This window comes from Lissotriton helveticus, chromosome 6 (genome assembly GCF_964261635.1).
Source record: "Lissotriton helveticus chromosome 6, aLisHel1.1, whole genome shotgun sequence".
NCBI classification, from domain to species: domain Eukaryota; kingdom Metazoa; phylum Chordata; class Amphibia; order Caudata; family Salamandridae; genus Lissotriton; species Lissotriton helveticus.
Genome location: NC_136067.1, coordinates 2072947234 through 2072967754, shown reverse-complemented (window position 1 = coordinate 2072967754; position 20521 = coordinate 2072947234). Strand labels below are relative to the sequence as shown.

At 42.4% G+C, this 20521-nt stretch overlaps 1 long non-coding RNA gene across 1 annotated transcript in view; it reads right to left on the bottom strand.

Annotated features, from left to right (window-relative positions):
* LOC144762039 (uncharacterized) overlaps positions 1-17131 on the bottom strand; it is a 65770-nt gene extending 48639 nt beyond the window's left edge. The window contains exon 1 of the long non-coding RNA XR_013596016.1: positions 17053-17131. This is a non-coding gene — a long non-coding RNA (uncharacterized LOC144762039). The remainder of the gene's footprint in view (positions 1-17052) is intronic.
* Between the last annotated feature and the right edge of the window lie 3390 nt (positions 17132-20521).

Below are 20521 nucleotides of genomic sequence, written 5' to 3'. Positions count from 1 at the left end.
TTTCTCTGCTCTCGATATTCCAGGCTGCCTGCGAGGGCTGCCCAGAAGCGCCGGTGCTGGGTCTCTCGGCTTGAGATAGCAGCGCGTCTCTCAGCGCGTCAGGAAGGCGGGGCTGCTGCCAGCGGGGTCTGCTTCTGCTCTCGGCTTCGGCAAGTATGGCTGCTCCGTCTTGTCACCACGCGTGTGTTTGCATAGGGCAAGGTCGGCAATATTTATACCTTAAAGGTGCCGAGATTGACGTAAGGATGGACATAGGTACGTCAATAAAGATGTCATACGACTTGCTCGTTAGCACATTCTTTTGCAAAAGTTCTCTGTGAAATCAAAACAATGGCCGCACGGATTATCCAGGTTGTCATAGGTTTGATTTGTTATGAGAACGTCGTATGCCTTATCAGGGGCTGGAGGAATGTCGCTTGTCTAATTAGATCTCAAGCGTTATGACCTAATCAGATAACACGTTCCTGTGCCGTAGTGTGACTGCGTCAGATAACGGTATCTGCATCATGGGGGATTTCATGCCTCATGGGCTGACTGTTAGTTAACTTGATAGTTAGTTTAACCAGAATAGGGTCAGGAATAGGGGGATCGATTCAGAACCTATAGAAATACACGACACCCACTCCACGCTAACTATGGTCATATCTACTAATCTATGCATAGTATAACATAGTACAACATACTATAGAGTATAGTGTATACCTTACCACCCCAAAATACATAAATGCATTTCGAAATTTTCAAATATACTGAAAAATTGCAGTCATATATATTGTATGCACTTAAGCTATGAATTAAATGCAAAAGTAAACACGCATTGTTATGCATTATTGCTTTTTGGTATATGAGAAATACACATGAAATGGCTCTTAATATGGCTATACAGAAAGGAAGTCCGAGACCATTTCATCACATAATAAAATATTTGTGAACCTACCAGCGGGCAGCTAAAGTCTATATAAAGTATCTAAAAATAGAAATCTTAGTTCTCTAGGAATAGTTTCTTACTTTAAGCAGAAGATCAGTGTCCCGGAAAAAAATATAGGAAGAAAAATATTTTAGGGGCTTGCTGAAAAAATCGCTGTCCGTGAACTGGATTGTAATTGTTCATGTGACTTTATTTTTAAAGTTGAAGGCCGAATTCAGGGAACGCCGTGTGCGAGTTTACTCAAAAGTCTCTATTTCTGTTCTGGAGAGAACATCATATCATTCAGGCTTTCGAAAAAACTGTCAACAGCTTCATGGGAAAGTTCCACTAAGTCGGAAATAGGGGTAACCATGCATTCGTGCGCATGATTGTCTCCATTGACATTCTGATTTGCATTGCTGACAGAAGGTCGTACCTGTTCGATGTTGCTTTCATCTTGAACTTCACTACTCTTCAATCGTAGTGGTGAAGATTCCAGGAATGCCGTCATCAGGATTGGCAGCCTTTGAGGGCAGCACAAAGCGTGAACCTTGGTAGGAACCAACAGTGTATCTGCATCCACTGGCGCATCCGATTGTAGCGTCAGACAGGTGTCTAACACGCATTCTTCTCCGCATAGCAGACACCTTAGTACAGGTAAAACACACCTTTGCCACATTGGTCGAAATGATAGAAACCAAGTCATGTTTAGGTCTCTAAGCCGGGAGAGTCCCAGGATTTTTGATATCCGGTCCCGGTATCCAATGGCTAGGATCGTATCTTCCATTGTCGCGAGAGTTTGATCTGTGACATGGGTTGCCATAACGAAAAATAAGGACTAGGAATAGGATTCCTGCAATTAGTCCCAGGATCAGGGGAAGTCCGCCAAAAATCGAATGGACGAAATCTGGAAAAATACCCAGTATGGCTTTGAATGGTGTTAATGCCATCGAAAATATTGTCTTAAATACCTTTGAGACCCCAGTGGTATCAGAAATATTTAAGATTTCGCTCAGGATTTCCGCGAAATGTACGGGGGAATTAGTTGATAATAATGTATGTATCTCTGCAGTCGTCCTTGCGACTTGTAGATCATACGTTTCTTTTGATGACATGAGCCTTGTAGGCGTCTGAAGAAGCACTGTTTTCATTCTGCTTAAAGTGTCTATTCGAATAGAAGTAATTTTCAAACTGGGCCATGCCCTTGCCTCCCTGTCTGGAAAGGAGCTGGGGAACAAAGAACGTCCACAGCACTTGACTTTCGCTGTTGTAGTTACTAGATAAGGAGTCCCGGGCATAAGACTGCAACATCTGCGGTCTACAATAAGAATGTAACTCCCATTATAGAGTCTTTGAAAGAATGGTTCTATTTCAGTTGCAGGTGCGCCTTGCTGGTGACATGAAAGGTTGTATGAATTCCCTTCACAGGCTCCATGCAAACTAATTCCGTTACACAGAAGCGTGCCGCTTAGTGACATAGCACAATTGTTGCCACTAAGAAACACTTTCTGTCCTTTATTACTGACACATGCATGTGAATAGGGCAGGTTCCAAGTTGTTTTAAGGTACCCCTTTCCCAATTTCTCGTACATGCCAGCCTGTATATATTTTTGGCAGTATTGAAACCTGAAGGTTGAGATTGGAATATTTATGATTCCGTGTATTATCCATTCACTGACAGGTCGTTCTGACATTGTCATTGGTAATCTTTCTAGTTTTTCAATGCTCAAGATTGTATAATCAGCACCCTTTTGCGCCATACCGATTTGTCTATCAGTAAGGTTAAAGATTTGGAATAGTGACGTTGTGTTGATTAAACGCCAAGGCACATAGCCTGAACGCAGATTTTGTAACGTCCAGCCAAGCTGTACAATGGAACGCAATTGTGACTGACCATGTTGTAATAACAGTAAGTCTTGCGATAATATATCGATTGCTGAAGACACAATGCTGTCCAAAGAAAAAATTCTGGAGGACAGAGTCATTAACCCATTGTCCACTACAGAAAGTGATTTTTCCAAATTGATACGGTCAATTTCCCGTATTCTTTCTGCTGTCTCAATTTGAGTAACCTTCCAGGCCTCATTGTATGCTGCATATACAGAGGCTGCTATGAAACGCTTTTGACGCTGTTTGCGTGGTCCCAGTATGAAATCACGCAAGTCAGCACCATCAGTAAGTAAAGTTAGGTGTTGCTTAATTTCAGGCAGTGTGGAAGTCCGTAGCCATTGAAGGCATAATTTGCCCACACTGTAGGTTGTTATTATCCCTGGGTGATGTCTTTGGGGATATCTAGGGTCTGGCCTGGTCATTTTGAAACCCTGTGTTTTATTCAGGAATCTATCTTGACAGTTATTTGTATCTGTGGGCCAGATCAACCATTGTTTCCAATCAGGATGTGTTCTGTTTTGGTTTAATATATGGTTTACGTCTATCTCTTCATCTGTATCAGAGCTATTGCTAAACATTGTTGGCTTTGGAATAGACGGGTTGTTTAAATCTTTGATTTTGGCTAAGCCAAGACAGGTGGTTTGTTGAACAGTGTCATTTAAAAATATCATTTGTTCTGGGATCATGCAGGCTCTAAACAAAGCTTCTAAACCCTGTACTTGCCATTCTTTTGTACCCCAAACACTTTTCAAATCAACATTTTTGTCCCAATAATCAAATCCAAAAGTATTCATTTTTTCAAAGAATGAATCTGAATATATCAATTTTGTGTTGGTTATCATGGTTGTCATCCCTGTCTTGTTTGACAATTTGTAATAAAATGTTTCAGCATTAGTTATGTTAAAACCTGAAAAATATGAATATTTGTCATAAACGGTTCTAGAGCTCCCTTTTGGAGGTGTAGCACAATGTTCCCATTGATTATAATTTAAAACATTTCTAGGTTGTGCAGATTTATGCAAGAAATGGTTACCATAATGGTTATAGCAATACATACTATCATAATTTGTAGAACCTTGCAAATAATCATGTTTTGTAAATTTAGCAGACATTACTAAGTCAGACATCATATTGTTAATACTTTCAAAGTCCCAATCATCAGCAAATGAGTTTGGTTTTGCAAAGTCACTCAAGGAGATCTTGATTTGGTGTGGATATTTCAGGATCTCGACCGGACCATAAATTTCATAGTCAGTGTTGTCCCAGGCTACCCCACCAGGTATCGGATTGGCTGTGAAGTTGGCTGAAGAAAGTTCTGGAGAAAGTTCTCTTTTCTCGACGTGTGAAGATGTGTGTGGTTTGAGGACCAAGTTGATGTTCTGACTTGCTGTGTCCATTTTAGCATATTTTCCCTCAATGAAGCGTCCCAAAGTAAATACCTTGATGAGCCAAAGTATGAGGATAAATGCACCAAAACCCACCCAAAATTCAATCCATGGAGAAACCAGATATGTTTCTTTCAGTTGTTTCAAAAGTTCCTTAGCTTTGTCTTTAAAGGATTTTGATGATGGCTGTGTCTTTGGTTCACTGAAGCCTTCAGAGGAATCATCGAAGTTGATGAAGTAACCAGATGCAGTTCTGTCAATTGTTCCAATTGGTTCAGGATTTTTGTTTTTTGCATTGTCACTTGGTACTTCAGTATAGATTGGTGTGTCTCTGCTAAATGTTTTTATTTGGGTTTTCAGAGGTCTCAGTTCTATTGCATTGTTGCATAGTCCTTGTTGTTCTTCTGTAGGCGTTTCGAATGTGATGAGCCTCTTTGTTAGGACCTCTGTACTGGTAGCAAACCTTGGTGTTCTGCTACTTATTGGGAGTCCACTTGGCCTACTGTTTGTTATCGGCCACATGTTGTGGTTTTACCAGGTCGATGGATACAACTCGGTTCTCCTTTTTTCCAGCAAGTGGCGGTAGTACAACTGATCTTGTCCCGTTGACAGACAAGACAGGAACTGCTTTTCTGTAAGAAGGCCCAAATTCCTTCTTTACCGCGATCTTCTCCCTGACTAGATCCCCGACTTTTGGAATCCAGACAGGTCTTGCTGGGACAGGTGGTGATTCTTCAGTGGTTGTTGGCTGTTGTTTCAACTGTATGTTGCTCAGGTCTTTTCTTGTTTTGTTTAAGTCCTGCAAAATAGCCAAACGGTCTTTGACATCAAAGGTTTTTTCTATTACCACTGAAGTCTGACTCTCAAGGTCAGAGATCAACATCCTAGTTCCGAATAATAATTCGTACGGACTGAATCCCTTCAGAGAATTTCTTGGCAAGGTATTTAGACTACGTTGGACACTTATTAGATGTTTGACCCACCCAGCTCCCGAACCTAATATCCTTTCTATTATAGATTGCTTTCTGCCTTGGTTTTTTCTTTACACCATCCCATACCCTCAGGAAGGAAGTGAGAAGATTCCCGCTGGGCTGTGCTCATTTGGCCATGTTTCCCCCCCAGGCTGGTTTGCCTGAGTGAAAGAAATGGTCGAACGTAGCATGCTCTTAGCGTATATGCCATTTAGACTCGCAAATCTTGTATAACAGTCCGGACGTCAGCCGAGTGCTGGTGATCTACATTATAAGTGGAAACTAGCCTGTATATGTTAATCGCAAGCCATTCTTTTTGCTGGTAATATTATCTGCCTTGATTCGACGAGGTATTAAACTGCTTCTCTCCCCTCTGCGATCTCTGTTGCAGTTTGGGCAGTTTTTTACAAACATGGTGTAGTGCAGGCTCATGCCTGGCCACCAGTACCGTGATTGTAATTCTTCCAGAGAATCTTTTAATTTAAGGTGTCTGTGACCCTCGCCCATGTGTGCGTCTGCGATTAACAAGTTTCTCCTGTCCATGTTTGGAATCACTCTATCCCCCACTCCAGGGATTCGAGCAAAAGGGACGGAGTTTGCATCGATTATGTATGTATAATTGAGTGGATAGTTGATCGGTAACGCTGAGCAGTCGCCTTTTGATGACGTTTTCACTGCCAGCATTGTTTCACCGTCAATGTATTTTAATGTACGCTTTTTTCGATCTACGGGAGCCGGTTTAGTGGCTGCCGCTGCGGCTGCTTCAGCCAATGAATTCCCTACAACGTGAACGCCATCACGCTGATGACTCAGTGAGTGTGTCACGTGAGTCTTTGGTAGTTCTTTTTTCAAAAGAGCTACTTGTTCCCAGAGCAGTTTCTGCTTTATTGGTGCATCTGTGTCATCTTTGTAACCGTTCTGAATCCATGTCTGCAAATCCTTGTTATATGCTTTGACGCAGTAATATGAATCTGACACTATAAGTGTCGGGAATTCGCGATCCGCATTATCTAGCGCCATTTTCAAAGCTATTATTTCAGTTTGTAGTTCTGAATTAGTTTCTACTGAGTGTGATTTTGTTAATAGAGGTTTTAGTTTACCTCCGCGCCACACTTCTTTTGTAATCTCACATGTGGGATTGTATGCATGTTCTCCCCAAACGGAGGGTTGAGCATGTCCGTCTGTATAGATTACACAGGCGTAATGTCGTAGAGGCAGAATGTCGATTGGCAGAGGGTACGTCTTTTCATATTTTAGATTTTTCAATTCTTCTAGTTCTGGATCAAAGTAGTAGTATACTTTGTCCGTTGTGATTGAATTCACCCATTGTATCCATTCCGGATTCAATGTTGTTGTTGGTAAATTACACGGTGTTGTTAGTGCCTCAAAGGCTGATTCTGCTGTTCTGACTGTGATATGTCTACCGTCAGCTATGTCTTTTTCTCTAGCTATTGCGGTTTGAACTGCATGAATGATTTTTTCTGTATTACTGAATTTCTGTTCAGCTTCTGTGTACATGTGTGATTTGAATGCAATTGGTACCTTTTCTCCTTCATTAGAAGTCAGGTATGTGAATCCGCATCTCCCTGGGATGACTCGGATCACAAGATTGCGTGTGTTATCACGTGTTTCTAATTTTGTTTTAATTAGCATGTCTGTTTGTAAGGATCTCAAAATTTCTGTGTGTGTTTGAGTCCAACTGGATCTTTTAAAGTCTGGTTTAATTAGATCGTAAAGGGGTTTGACCCTTTCTGCGTAATTTGCAATGTAAGTTCTTCCGAAATTTAGGAAGCCTAGAATTGACTGTAGGTTTTTTAGTGTTTTAGGAGCTTGGATTACGGCACATTTCTCTAGGAAATTGTCTGCCAGGCTTTTACCTTCACTTGATAACTCATATCCTAAGAATAGGACCGTCAGATGGGCAATTCTGGACTTTTTGAAGTTGAATTTGTAACCCTCTGCAGCGAACCCAAGTATTATGGTGTTCACCCTTTTCAAGTGAGTCTCCAAGTCATCATCTGTTAAGTAAATGTCATCGACATAAGATAATGCTTCATCATCATATAGTTGTAGTAATTCTGTTACTCTCGCTGAGAATACCCCCGGGCTGTTCTTGTACCCCTGGGCTAACCGACAGAATTGTTTTTGAGTGCCATTTACTGAGAATGCAGTTAAAGATCTGCTCTCTGGTGCTATGTTTTGACAAAAGAATCCATTGGAGATGTCCAAGGTTGTTTTGTATTTTTTGCGCACTATGTTATTCATTAGTGCAGCACTGTGTGAGTTTTGCACTGCAAAGGTTTTGCAACATGTGTTAAGGTGTCGGTAATCCAAAACTAGACGGTACGAATTGTCTGGTTTGGAGACCGGAAACAAAGGATTGTTCATTTGTGAGGTGCAAGTTTCAATCACCCCCTGGTATTCTAGCTGATCTAGTATTTCATTTACTTGTTTTTTAGCTTCTTGCTTAATTGGGTACTGCCTTTGTGCAGTAGGTTGTGATTTTAACTGGATTTTGTGAGGAGGAGAATCCTCATCCCATCCTACATGATTTTTATATAAAGCAGGTGCTAAGGCCACTGCCCACTTTCTAGCAAGTGTGTATTTTTTATGAATCGGTATTTGATTCGAGAAGGCAGGCATAATTACTTCTTCGCCATGAGGGCACTCTCTGACAAACTCTGGTGGCCAGTCTTTTTCAGCTAGAAGGATGTCATAGCCCTTGGAGAGGTTATCCCAAAATAGTCCCCTTATTTTCCTAGTCTTATCTCCCTCTATACGTAATGTTATCTCGTATATCTTGTGGGGCTTGCTAACTCTGGTGTCTGCAGTTTCCACTTGAAGGTATTCATTCGTGTCCACTGTCTCCAGATGATTCATAAGGACTTTGCGAGCTATGCTCACCTCTGCTGCGCTGTCTAGCATTGTCTGAGCCCATTCTCCGTTTTTCAGTTGTGTCCTCAGTATTCTCGGCATTTTTAACTACCTTGATACTGGCTACCTTCTTTTTTGGAAATTGTAATTTCTTTTTAAGTTGAGCAGGTTCCTTGTCTTTGGACTTGGCGTGCTCTTCTGATCGTCCTCTTCTTTCCGATTTCTGCGAGGAAGTCTGAAAAGATTGAGAGGGACGTGTATCAATGTCTTGATATCTATCAGGTTTTTTAATATTATCCCTATTTCTAAGGTTATATCTATTCCCAGAGGGGTCACTCTGCGGTGACCTCTGTCTTTGGTTTGGAGATTTCTCTCTTCGCCTAGGAGACCTTCCTCTGGACTGGAATTTCTTTTCTTTAGGATTGGATTGTTTATTTCCATCCCAGTTCTTTTTTGGTGAATTATTATTATTAAAAAATATGTTTTCTGGACTTGTAGTCAGTTGCGGTTTTACTGGTATTCCACCTAGACTATCTCTGCCTAGTTCTTCATAGGATTTTTCTATGATTCTGGCAATTTCAGCTGGTTGGTCTGCTATATCTGTCTCTTTTAACCTCTGGCGGATCGCCACGTTTGCTGCTTCACCTTTTATGTTGGCTAGTAATATAGCCGAAACCTGTTTGAAGTCTTTTAGTAATTTCATACCAAGAGTTAAAGCAGGTTCTGGACCGTATTCATCTTGAATTTGTTTTAGCACATCTGGTATTACCGAAATGGATGGAACACCGTGCGTTTTTGTGTAGATGGAAGCAAAGACTGTACCCCAAGTGTCACAGTCCTCAATGTGTGGTGCGATTCCCATTGGGAGACATATAGTCAGAATCCTGTGTTTTTCCAGCGGGGTGGTGTCAGGAAACACCGCCTCTATTTGGGTGATTTTCTGTGCCAACCAGAATGGTATTTGTTCCCGTTTAGCTGGAACTTTACCTAGGCAGGATTGGATGTTCTGTGGTGTAATTTTATTTGTGTTCCCCTGGTGAGGGGTCAGCTGTGGAAGTTTAATCGCTGGCTGAATTGTTGAAGTCCGCATTACATACTGAACTAATTGTCTATGAATTTTTAGTAGTTGTTTTAGCTGTATTAATAGCTCTGCTGCAGGCATTCTTTCGATGTCTGGATGTGGTGTGTATCCGGCTAAGACCGGCCACGTTGCTCCTGGTCTTCCTAAAGGACCGAGCCTTGTAATGTGATTGTTATGTATTAGGGCGCCATCAAATAAGAGCAAATGCTCTTGGAATTTGAGTGGTACTTCCACCTCCTCGAAAGGAGTGTAAATGTCGGGTGGAACCTCTATTTTGTAATAGTGGAAGTACTTTGTTACAGCATTTGCTGCTGGAAAATGTATCCATGTATAGTATACCTCTGTCTGCCGATATTCATGTGCCTCAATTACGAATATGACTGTGCCACCTCTAGGTGTCAGTCCATTTTCTATAAGTTTTAAGGTTATAGATCTTCTTTTGCTGACCGGAATGAGTATTATATCCGCGTCTGCATCCTTTAGTGCAGTATCTGCTGCTGCTATTTCAGCTGCTAATCTAACTGCCTCTCTTTCTTCATCACTGTCTCCCATTTTACAGACAGGATGATATTATGTCTATTTGCAGATCAGGTTTCTTTATGGAACAAAGATTAGATGCACAATATTTCGGAACTGTTTTTATCCTTCAACGTTGACTTGACCAAGAACCATACATAGGAGTTTCCTCCTGCGAGGTTTTTGGAGGATATAACCTTTCACCCACTCCAGACGTCTTTGGAGTATTTGGGAAAAGGGGTCTGAGTGAGAGAGCACGACTGAGTTACTCTAAATGTCTTACGTTAGTTTTATCGCCCTTTCCAAACGCGTTGGGCGCCATGTAGTGTAGCTCCTATTTTCCCAATAGGCGCTGCGCATTGGAATAGTACCTACAGCAGTAAAGGCCTAGGCCAGACGTTAACTAGGTCTACTACTGTCGATACTAGACTTAATTTTTGGGTTTGCCAGCTAAGCTCAGAGTTCGCTAGAAACTTTCTCGAATGTTCAAGGAAGGAATTAACTCCCCTGATTAGACAAGAAGGGATTTAGTTTCTGACAACCATAGAACATGACAACTTTGCTCTCCCCTAATCAAGAGTCAATCTCAAGAGTCGTGTGAGCACAAGGCAATTATTTTACTCAGTCAGTACGTGCATTCTTAGTCTCATCAGAATGTAGAGAAAAGGAAGAGACGGGCGTGTTCAATAAAAGATGTTATTTATTGATCAGTCTCTTTTCTCGTACAAGAGAAATGGATCCATATTATTGCAATACTTATAGTTAAGTAAAGTGCATACATTAAAAGCAATAGTATAAAATAATACTGTAAAAACATTGATATGGTTTCTGAGCCATATGATGTTTAAAATGATTAAAATATATTTACACACACATATACATTTGACTAAACGTACTCAACTGGTGTTTCTAAATACGCCTACCCCGTGTACCTGACCTAAGTCTAATGCGTGGGCGGGAATAGAAAGTTACAGTTTAAGTTAAGTTTGTTTTTGCCAAGTGAATAACTAAAGAATTCTCTGTGAGGGGTTATTCAGTTCTGTACCTGGAATTTAGGATGGATGAGGAATGGTATCTCTTTCTCTGCTCTCGATATTCCAGGCTGCCTGCGAGGGCTGCCCAGAAGCGCCGGTGCTGGGTCTCTCGGCTTGAGATAGCAGCGCATCTCTCAGCGCGTCAGGAAGGCGGGGCTGCTGCCAGCGGGGTCTGCTTCTGCTCTCGGCTTCGGCAAGTATGGCTGCTCCGTCTTGTCACCACGCGTGTGTTTGCATAGGGCAAGGTCGGCAATATTTATACCTTAAAGGTGCCGAGATTGACGTAAGGATGGACATAGGTACGTCAATAAAGATGTCATACGACTTGCTCGTTAGCACATTCTTTTGCAAAAGTTCTCTGTGAAATCAAAACAATGGCCGCACAGATTATCCAGGTTGTCATAGGTTTGATTTGTTATGAGAACGTCGTATGCCTTATCAGGGGCTGGAGGAATGTCGCTTGTCTAATTAGATCTCAAGCGTTATGACCTAATCAGATAACACGTTCCTGTGCCGTAGTGTGACTGCGTCAGATAACGGTATCTGCATCATGGGGGATTTCATGCCTCATGGGCTGACTGTTAGTTAACTTGATAGTTAGTTTAACCAGAATAGGGTCAGGAATAGGGGGATCGATTCAGAACCTATAGAAATACACGACAAGTGGAGGTGGAATTTTTACTGCGGGCTGTCCTGGTAGTTTCTGGAGTGGCTGTCCTGATGCCAGGGGAGGGCTGGCGGGCGGAGGAGCCATTCCCCTATGAAGCATAAGATGATGTCAGCCGATTTTTACGTGATGTCCCATGGAGAAGTGTGGCTCACTGGTTAGAGCGGCAGTCTCTGAAGCAGAGATCAGGCCCGGGACCAGGGTTCAAGTCCCGACGCGGCAGGGTCTTGAGCTCAATGTCCGCAGACTCGATAATTCTCGCCTCGGCGCCTACTCTAATCATTGGTCCCACGCTGCAACTCTGGGCAATAGCTTGCTTAATCTCCACAACGGCCCCTACAACACTGGGATGCCTGGCTTCACCTTGGGGGTGCCCAGGAGGGGCATTTCACAGGGAGAGCCAGGAAGGGTTCCACAACGTTATACAGCGCCGGGACACCCCGTTGGGGCAGCTGTGCGCTTTACAAAATACACTACATTTACATTTACATGTACGCCATCTTGGGGGCAGGCAGAGGGGGAGTCAGTCGCGGTCCGAGTCTCTGCGATTTCGGGTTGGTTTCGGCACTTCAACTGTTCATGTGGGTTGAGGAAAGGATATCCTGATGTCGGGGGAAGAAAGTTGGAGGCTCCATTCTCCAGTGGAGAGCAAGATCTCGGTCTTGCTAGGCGATTTTATGTTTGATGTCCCGCTGTGGGTGTCATCTTGAGGCCAGGCATGGGGGAATCAGTTGTGGGAGAGTCAGTCGCGGTCCGAGTCTCCGCGATTTCGGGTTGGTTTTGGCGCTTCTGTTCCTGTTGTCCATGATGTTGGGGGAGGACAGATGGAGGCTCTGCTCCCCAGTGGAAGGCACGATCTCGATCTTGCCAGGCAATTTTTATCTTCGATGTCTCGCTGTGGGAACCATCTTGAGGTCAGGTAGGGGGGAGTCAGTTGTTGCCCGTGTCTCCACGATCGCTGATTGAAGATTCCTTGATTTTTGGAAGCCTGGTGTCGGGGGAAGACGGGAGGAGGCACTTTTCTCCAGTGTTGCTTGGCGGATGGCTTTCGTGGACGGAGTTTGTAATCGCGATGTTCTGTTATGGGCGCCATTTTGGGGACAGGCAAGAAGGAGTCGGTCTCGGTTCATGATTTTTGGTGATCTCTGTGACCTGATTATGTTGCTGCCTTTGTGTTCAGTCCAGCAGCTCTCGTACTCCTGCGGATCCGGGAATGGATGTCCTGATGTCGTGGAGGGCGGGCGGAGGTGCCGATCATCTATGGAGGCAGCGGGCTGCCGGCAGAAACAGATGTGGCGGAGCTCCTCGTCGACTGCACGTCTCAGGCTTAACCTGCCCGGTGGTCCGGTGAGTAGTATTTTTCTTAGTTCTTCGTTTGGTTAGGAGGCGAGGTGGCATGTTCTTTTTTGCTGTAAGTTGATCCTTCAGGCTCTTTAAGCGGAGCTGGGTTTCGGAGCTGCTGATGTGGACCAGGATTTGCGCATTCCATATTGACATGCCACGTTCAAAATGTTGGCCAGTAACTTTGCCCATAGAAGAACATCTGTTTTAAAGAGATCAGGTGGGACCCCGTTGTTGCGACTATCATAGATATGATTAAAATGGTTAAACCGGAGTTATTCTGAGATGTTACACTCAACAACATTGCTCTCGAGGCCAGAACAAATTGGCCTATTTACTACTTCCCAGAATTTGGAGCTGTTCTTGATTATGTCAACAGACAGCAGGTCTTCCCATGACCTTTGTGGTATAATCCAGGACCATGGGAATCATGGTAGTGTTAACAAATATAAAATCAATAGTGGAAAATATACCCCTGCCTTTGAAAGAAGGGATGCTCACTCCCGCTTCTGATGTATTTGGCAATGACAGCCCAAAGTCCGCTATCATGTCCTCTAAAAGTTCCCCTTGTGGAGAATGTTCAAAATTGATATCTGAATTGCCCCAGGCCCCAGTTCATCAACAAACTGACACTTCTTGTAACACAAATGAATGTTAAAATCACCAAGTAAAATAAGACTGATTAATTTCCTTCTCCCTATATTGGTCCAAAAAGCGATTAAGACTACATAAATGTTAATTTACAGAGACTTTCTGAAATGATTTATAAAAATTGAGAACCAATATTTTCTGGGCTTGTAGGGGACTGATCTCGACCGCTAAACAGTTTTCTTTCCCTGTTTCCACTTTGCGGTGGCTATCATTCACTTTTAGCGAAATCATCGTTAATAGACCTCCCCTAGCACGACCAGCTGCTGATGTTTGATCCGCCTAATTATAGGTGGTATACCCATCCAACCAAAAACTATTTTCAGAGTCCCATGTTTGCTGAAAGCCCAGTATATCATATTCCTTCAATGGGGTAGTCCACCCAGGGTTGTCTTTCTTTTCTTCAAGACCAGCTACATTCCAATTTAGAATATTCAAGATATCTGCCCCCTTTACCATTGCCGTTATCAGAATGCTCTGGCAAGTGACGGGTTGACTCAGGGACGTCTGTGCCAGTGAGTCATTATGACTGATTAGTCAATCATTGGTATCTAACTGACTCAGTGAGGCAAATCTATTGGCCAGATCTAACACAACCTCCCGGGATCTCGAGTCAGGAGCTATACCTAGTATGGGCAAGGTTATATGTTCTTGATTTTGGGACTGAGTAAAAGTATATTTCTCTTTTAGCTGATGCGTATTACTCTGCCCAATGTGTGTCCTTTCAGAATTTACTGCAGAATTCCTCCATCGCGATGCAAGACTCTCAGTTATGTTACTCGTGGGTTGGCGATAGTAAAACCCCAGGGGAAGTCCTCTAATCTTGTCAGTTCCAGGCATGCCAAACTCTTTAAACAATGATTTTGCTACATTAATCTGATTAAAATTGACAACAACACAATCTCCCTCTAATGACTTTACTCCCTGTCCCACCCACCCCATCCGTCTCGCCACAATGATGTCTTCTGGGGATTCGGTCATGTTAATTTTTAAATAAGGGACCCCTACTAAAACAGCAGATGGGCAGTAACCTCTGGGGGTAAGTGGAGTTTGCATTTGTTTTATTGTGCGTTTAGGGATTGATTGGGTTGCACGTTATTTACAGTAACCGATGGCTGTATACACTTTGATTGTGGCCCAATGTATTTACAAGGGAATTCAGAGAGGGATTTGTCAATTCTAATGGCCAAATCATTGGGGTCAGAGCTAAAGCTCCCAGCATGCACAATCTGACTTTGAGCTCCAGTGGCCATCTCTATTTCAAATGAGCCTGGAACAACTTGGGCCATCCTCCTCAGTGCAGTGTCAACATGCATCCTCTCTATAAAGCACTTTATTTTACTCAAATGCTCGTCTATGGTGGATAATTTGGTTAACATCGGCTCCAAAGCGTTTTTAAAAGAGTTCAACAAGTCTATTGTAAGTGCCCTCATAACAGTCTCAAGATATGATTGAGCAGTTTTATCCACAGTGATAGCGAAGTTGGCTTCAGACCGATCTTAAGTCCCTAGTGGACCACAGCTTCTTCCAGGCCAGGATTCTTCAATGTTTATACCCTGTTTCAAGCCTTTTCTACGTTTCCTTTTTAGTATGATCCCCATTTCCGCAGTGCAAGCGGCTCCTCTCTCCCTTTCATAGTGAACTAGTCTGGGACCCTGTTCCTCTGGCTGGGTGGCGAAAGTCCCTGTAACGGTAGTTTCCCCCCTCTCCACAAAATCAGTGATGCAATTGACATCACTAAGTGAGTCAGTAATAGTGTTGTGTGGCTCCTTATCTGTTCTAAGTCTTCCCCCTATGCCCAGCTGTTCCTCAACATTATGTATTTCCTCATTTATGTCCCCAACAGCTGTCATCAGATAAGAAATTATGGAGGCACAATTCCAGGGCGTTTTTGCTTTTACTTCCCTTCCCTCTGAATTGGGCGGTAGTTTTTTCTTACCCATATTGGAGTTAGGGTGTTCAAGACCTGGCCCAGTCCAGTCTCTGCCAGGCGTGGACAGATGCAGATGAACCCGCCTTTGCCCGGGCTTCGCCGGCACACGTCCTGTGGTGTGGAAGCCCCATAGGGTTTTTACAGCACCTCCAGGCACACAGAGATAGCGTTGGCGGAAGCGCTGACCGCAAATGAGGCTGGGACTAGAAGTCCTGGTGATGGCCCCTCACTGCAAACAACAATATGGGAGTACCGCGCTGCGGGAACCCGCAATGGTTTTTACTGCGCTTCCAGGCGCACAGAGATCGCATTGGCGGCAGCGCTGGCTGCAAATGAGGCTGCGACTAGAAGTCCTGGTCCTGGCCCCCTACTGCGAACAACAAATTGGGGTTCAGTGTCATTGGTTGGATGGGCTGGTAAATAGGTAGCCCTACGGTTTGGTCTTCTATGCTTACTATGCCTCTGAATAGATTATCGACTTCTGTTAATGGGCTGTCTAAATCATTTACTTAGATGCTGTATGTGATTCTTATCAGACTGCTGTTAGGCAGCTTATAAAGGTACCTTATCCATTTGAGTGATGTAAATTGTTGTCACTATAGACTACCTGTGAGTCAATTTGGTTGTAAAGATGCCACATAGATGAAAATATTTTGTTGCTGCAAGCCTACATCTTGACTTTTGTAGGCTTTCATTTGGTGATAGGTTTGAGGAAACTAAAGTTTATCATTTGTGATAACAATTATTGATGCACCAGTATCAATCAAAGCTATTATTATCTGCCTACCTATTGGCACTTGACTTGAGGAATGAGATCAACTGTGTTTTATTCCATATTCCATGGTGTCGAAAACATTTACTGCACCATCATGCTCTTGATCGTCATCCATGTCTTAATTTTTAAGGTTGATAATACAGGGGAAACAATGTTTACTGCTTTTGTTGAAGAAGCTATGGTGCAGTAGGACAAGCGTCATACTTTTGCAAAAAATTTCATTAATTTCATGCTGATCAGTTCTCCTCTTGAACGAGAATTTCGCTCATAAGGAAAAATGACACAACAATGCCTTTAGGTCTTCTATTTTTGATGATGGCATGGGTGTGGGGCTTGTTGCAGTATTGGTGATTTGGTTTACAGCTTGGCCTTACAGTTTTATTGAGGGCTGCCTCCATATGTGACACACCTGTATTTGGAAGAGTCTAGAGCCTCCAAAGTCAAAATGTAGGATAAAGGCTTGTGGGTTTCACAAGATCTATCTTCAAAATGTGTATAAACTTCTCTCTGATCTCTTCTATCATATCTTGTAGCATGACCATTTCACTAGTGCTTGGAGTAGTGTGTGCAATTCAACAATGGATTCAGCTAATCCCTGCTTAGCTTGATGCTGGAGAAATCCACATATCATTGGCATAAAGGAAAGCAGTGGCTCCACTTTTCCCACTACAAAATGTGACGAGGACCCCCTGAGACCTGGCAACTAATCAACATACAAAGACCTTTGAGTGAGAGAGTCTTCCTCCAGTATCATAGAAACGTTACACCCCCTGAGGGAAAACACTTTAATGAATGTAGATTACACCCACTTATAATTTACACTCACTCTTCCAACTCAAACCCTTCCAAACTATAAAACACACACACATTGCCTACATCAATCTTATAGAGACTTGTCGGTCACTGTAGTGTGTCTCTCACACAATAAAAGACTATTCAGGTATTTCTTCAGGTATTCTCCAGCAAGAGAGACAACCCCTCTGATGAACTGTGCAGTCAGATGCTGAGGACCTGATCCCTGCCTACTCACCTTCAACCACTGGAAGTGACTCCCAGAGGCCAAGGAGGGTGACAAGGAGCAAGATGTCACTTTCCGTCTTCATTGTGGTTCAGGCAGCAGTTTCTGAATCCTCTCTTCACCAGGGTCTGGGATTTATAGGATAACTTGGGTTGAGAAGGAGGGAAGGATGAGGCTAGCAAAGACAGAGTGGACACCTCCCAAGGGCGGTTCAGAACTATACCTATCACATGCTACAGTATCATACACACTCCCAGCCAATCTGGGTTCCTTCATTCTTTCTCCCTTGGTTAGAGACAAAAAAATGTTTGACTACAGTATATGACTTTAGTACTGCCTCAAAGGATTTGACTCTGAATTAAATACTGACAAATTTATGAACTATGTACTGTTGCTGAACAGAGTGCTCCATCCGTTCCAGAACTCCTCTGTAGAGAACATATTGAACATATTGACGCAGTCGGAACTATTGATTGATGATCAGCACAGCAGAGGACAATTGCACCAGGGACCATCAACCACAAAGCACCGACTTGCTCCTTGTGACCCCCGGCAAAATTGTTCAAGAAATTAAACAATATGTAGATAACAATTGCTTACTTTCTATAGCTTCCAATGGAGATGGGACTTGAACTTTAGGTTCTGTACAATAAATTAATTCAGCAGCGCAATGCAGCGTCATGAGCACAGCTCCACTGAGCAACACAAGCACTGTGGCACCGCACGCGGCCCCCACCCCCCTGCACCGCGCGGAACTTAGCCCCACCACTAAGGGGTTAAAAAAGTTTCACATATCACTGTTCAAACCTTATATATTTGTTATATTTAATGACTTTTCACTAAATACTTTGAAAAATCAATGTACTAATAGTGATCTATACTTAAATGAAATTAGCACATTTTACGGGTGTGTGACATATGAATGAATGGGATGTGACCCCTTCGCAACGTTATGGCCCATGGAAAGAAAGGTTTTGATTGGTTGAAAAGGTTTTTATTCTGTTAGAAGGAGGATCCAACAGCTACATTTTTTTTCTTCTTTTTGGGTGTCTCTGCATCTGTGATACCTTTTTGTAATAGCTGCACCTATTTTTTTTCTTTTTGGTATTTTGACCAACTATTTTGCAAAAATGACATGGCATCTGCACATTTGCAAAAAAAAGAAGAGCTGGAAGACATTTTGTAAGTTGAAGAAGTAGTAAAAAAAATGGAAGGAAAGCATTCTTTGGGCCATTTATCAAAATCCCTGAAGATGAGAAAAAGGTGATTGCGAGGAAGTTCACCTGCTCCCTAGGCAGCAAGTTGCTCTCCAGAGGATCAGAGAATAAGTATTCATGTGTGATACCTGGAGACAATTCACCCGACTCGCCTCGCGAGGGAAGTTATAGCTCGAGCAAGAGGGAGCTAGCTGCACAATGCAAATTAGATCAGCCTTCTACATCTGGTGCAGCAGTACTTACAACCCCACAACCACAGGTCTTTCCTGAATTAGCAGAACCTTGAGTGCACTGTAGAAAGTGCCTAATCATTTTATGTGTTGATGAGCAGGTGATTGATGCTATCATTAATCTCCTCAAAAGTCATAAATGTTATTTTATTCTGATTTCCTGCATTGTGTCACAGTAATTAAAAAATGACAACATTCCAAATATTAAACTTTGTGTTTTTTGAAAGTAAGAATGTCAAAAACACCCCAAAAAATATAAGATAGTTTGAAAGTACAATAAAAGCTCGAAACAGTTAAAAAAGAAGGTTCTTATGTTTCAGTGATTGTATGACTCTATAGATGGTGTGTGAATGATTGTAACTCAGCGTAGGTGGCATCTGTTTGGGTATATGAGTTCATGGGTCCAGTCTGGGTGATTGCATTCATTGACACATTGTATAAGAGTGCATTAGTAGTTTATGTTTGATTGGATGAGTGCATGAGTAGTGTATGGGTTGTTGAATGACCGCACAAGTAGTAGAAAGGTGATTCCAAGATATGTAAATTGTGCTTACTTAATTTTATACCTGAATAATTACTGCCTCAGTGATTTGATGAGTGAATACTTATTAGGTGCACCACGTGTCTTATATTAGATGTACAAGTTCAGTCACATCCAACTCATGGTATTAGTCAGACATTCAGACTTGCAGAATATGTTTCCAGTTACAAGCACAGACAATTGTGTTTTCATGTTACGATCATTAGCTGCAGCACGTGTCAGACTATATGCGATTATAACCTATATACACTGCACCTTTCTTGAATTATATAAACTACGGCAGACTTGTAAACATGTTTTAAACATCAGATTTGTCGACGACTGACAAGTGACACAGAGCGGACAGTGCCAGGCCTAACTCAAAATGAAAAACCAAGTCCTCTCATACACAGTTATTACTGTCATTATCTCTCGAGTGATCTAAAAGAGTGTGTCAATGTGTTTTAGGGGTGAGGTAACACATCAAAAGTAGTCTATGGGCAGTAAAGTAACTCTATTTCACACCACATACTTATAATTTATTAAGAAAAAGGTACATGGATGACTTTCTGCTTATTATATAAGGTAGTGGGATATGAAGATTTGTGGCTAAGTGCTTTCACAAGGCTTGCTTAGGGATGTATGATTCTTGGACTGAAAGATGACCTAGCTGTGTCAATATTTGCTCAGGAGTATCATAGACCGTTGAATTTCCAACTTACTATCAGCAGCTGCACCACATTGCATGTAGTAGTACATCTATAGCTGAGATGTGGTAGCAATCAGACAGTCAAATTTAAAAGAATATGTTTTCAGTTTCAAGCACTCGTATCACTATGTGCAGCCTACTTACAATTCACTTTTTCAGACAGTTAAATGGACTCTGATAGTGATTAATAGACTTGAGATAATTTTTCAAATGTAATATTTGTCGATGAGTTTTATTAGTGAGTATATATATATTACCTAGTTATAGTTAGGACCTAGTTACCATAGGAAATGGCAACATTCTATTCCCAATAACTTTGGCACTGATTGACGAATATTCACGCAATTTTCAAAACATATTCTTTGTTGAGACCATCTCCTATGTTGAAAGATTGGGGGTGATTCGTTAAGGGGGGCCGAGAAAAAAGGCGGGCCCCAAAATATGTTTTTTCAATGTTAAATTCCGTAGGAAACTTTAGACAAGGCTACAGGTCGAACGGGTGAACAGAATTACCCCAGATTTGGCAGGGACAAGGGGCTTGGACTAGAAAGCACACTTTTGCTTATTTGGTGTAAATCCGTTCAGTAGTTGTTGAGAAATATCGAAATTTACAGATATTGATATTTGGGAATTCTGCAATCTGATTGGTTGAGGCGTTACAAGCACAAACTTGCTGCTGATTGGCTGCGAGCGGTGCGAGTGGTTGCAACTAGGAAGTGTTGGCCGCCATTTTGTGATTCCATTGTAAGGGGGAAAAAGGGAGAAAAAAGTGGGACAGAGCAGGGTAGGAGCACTGTGAGGTTTG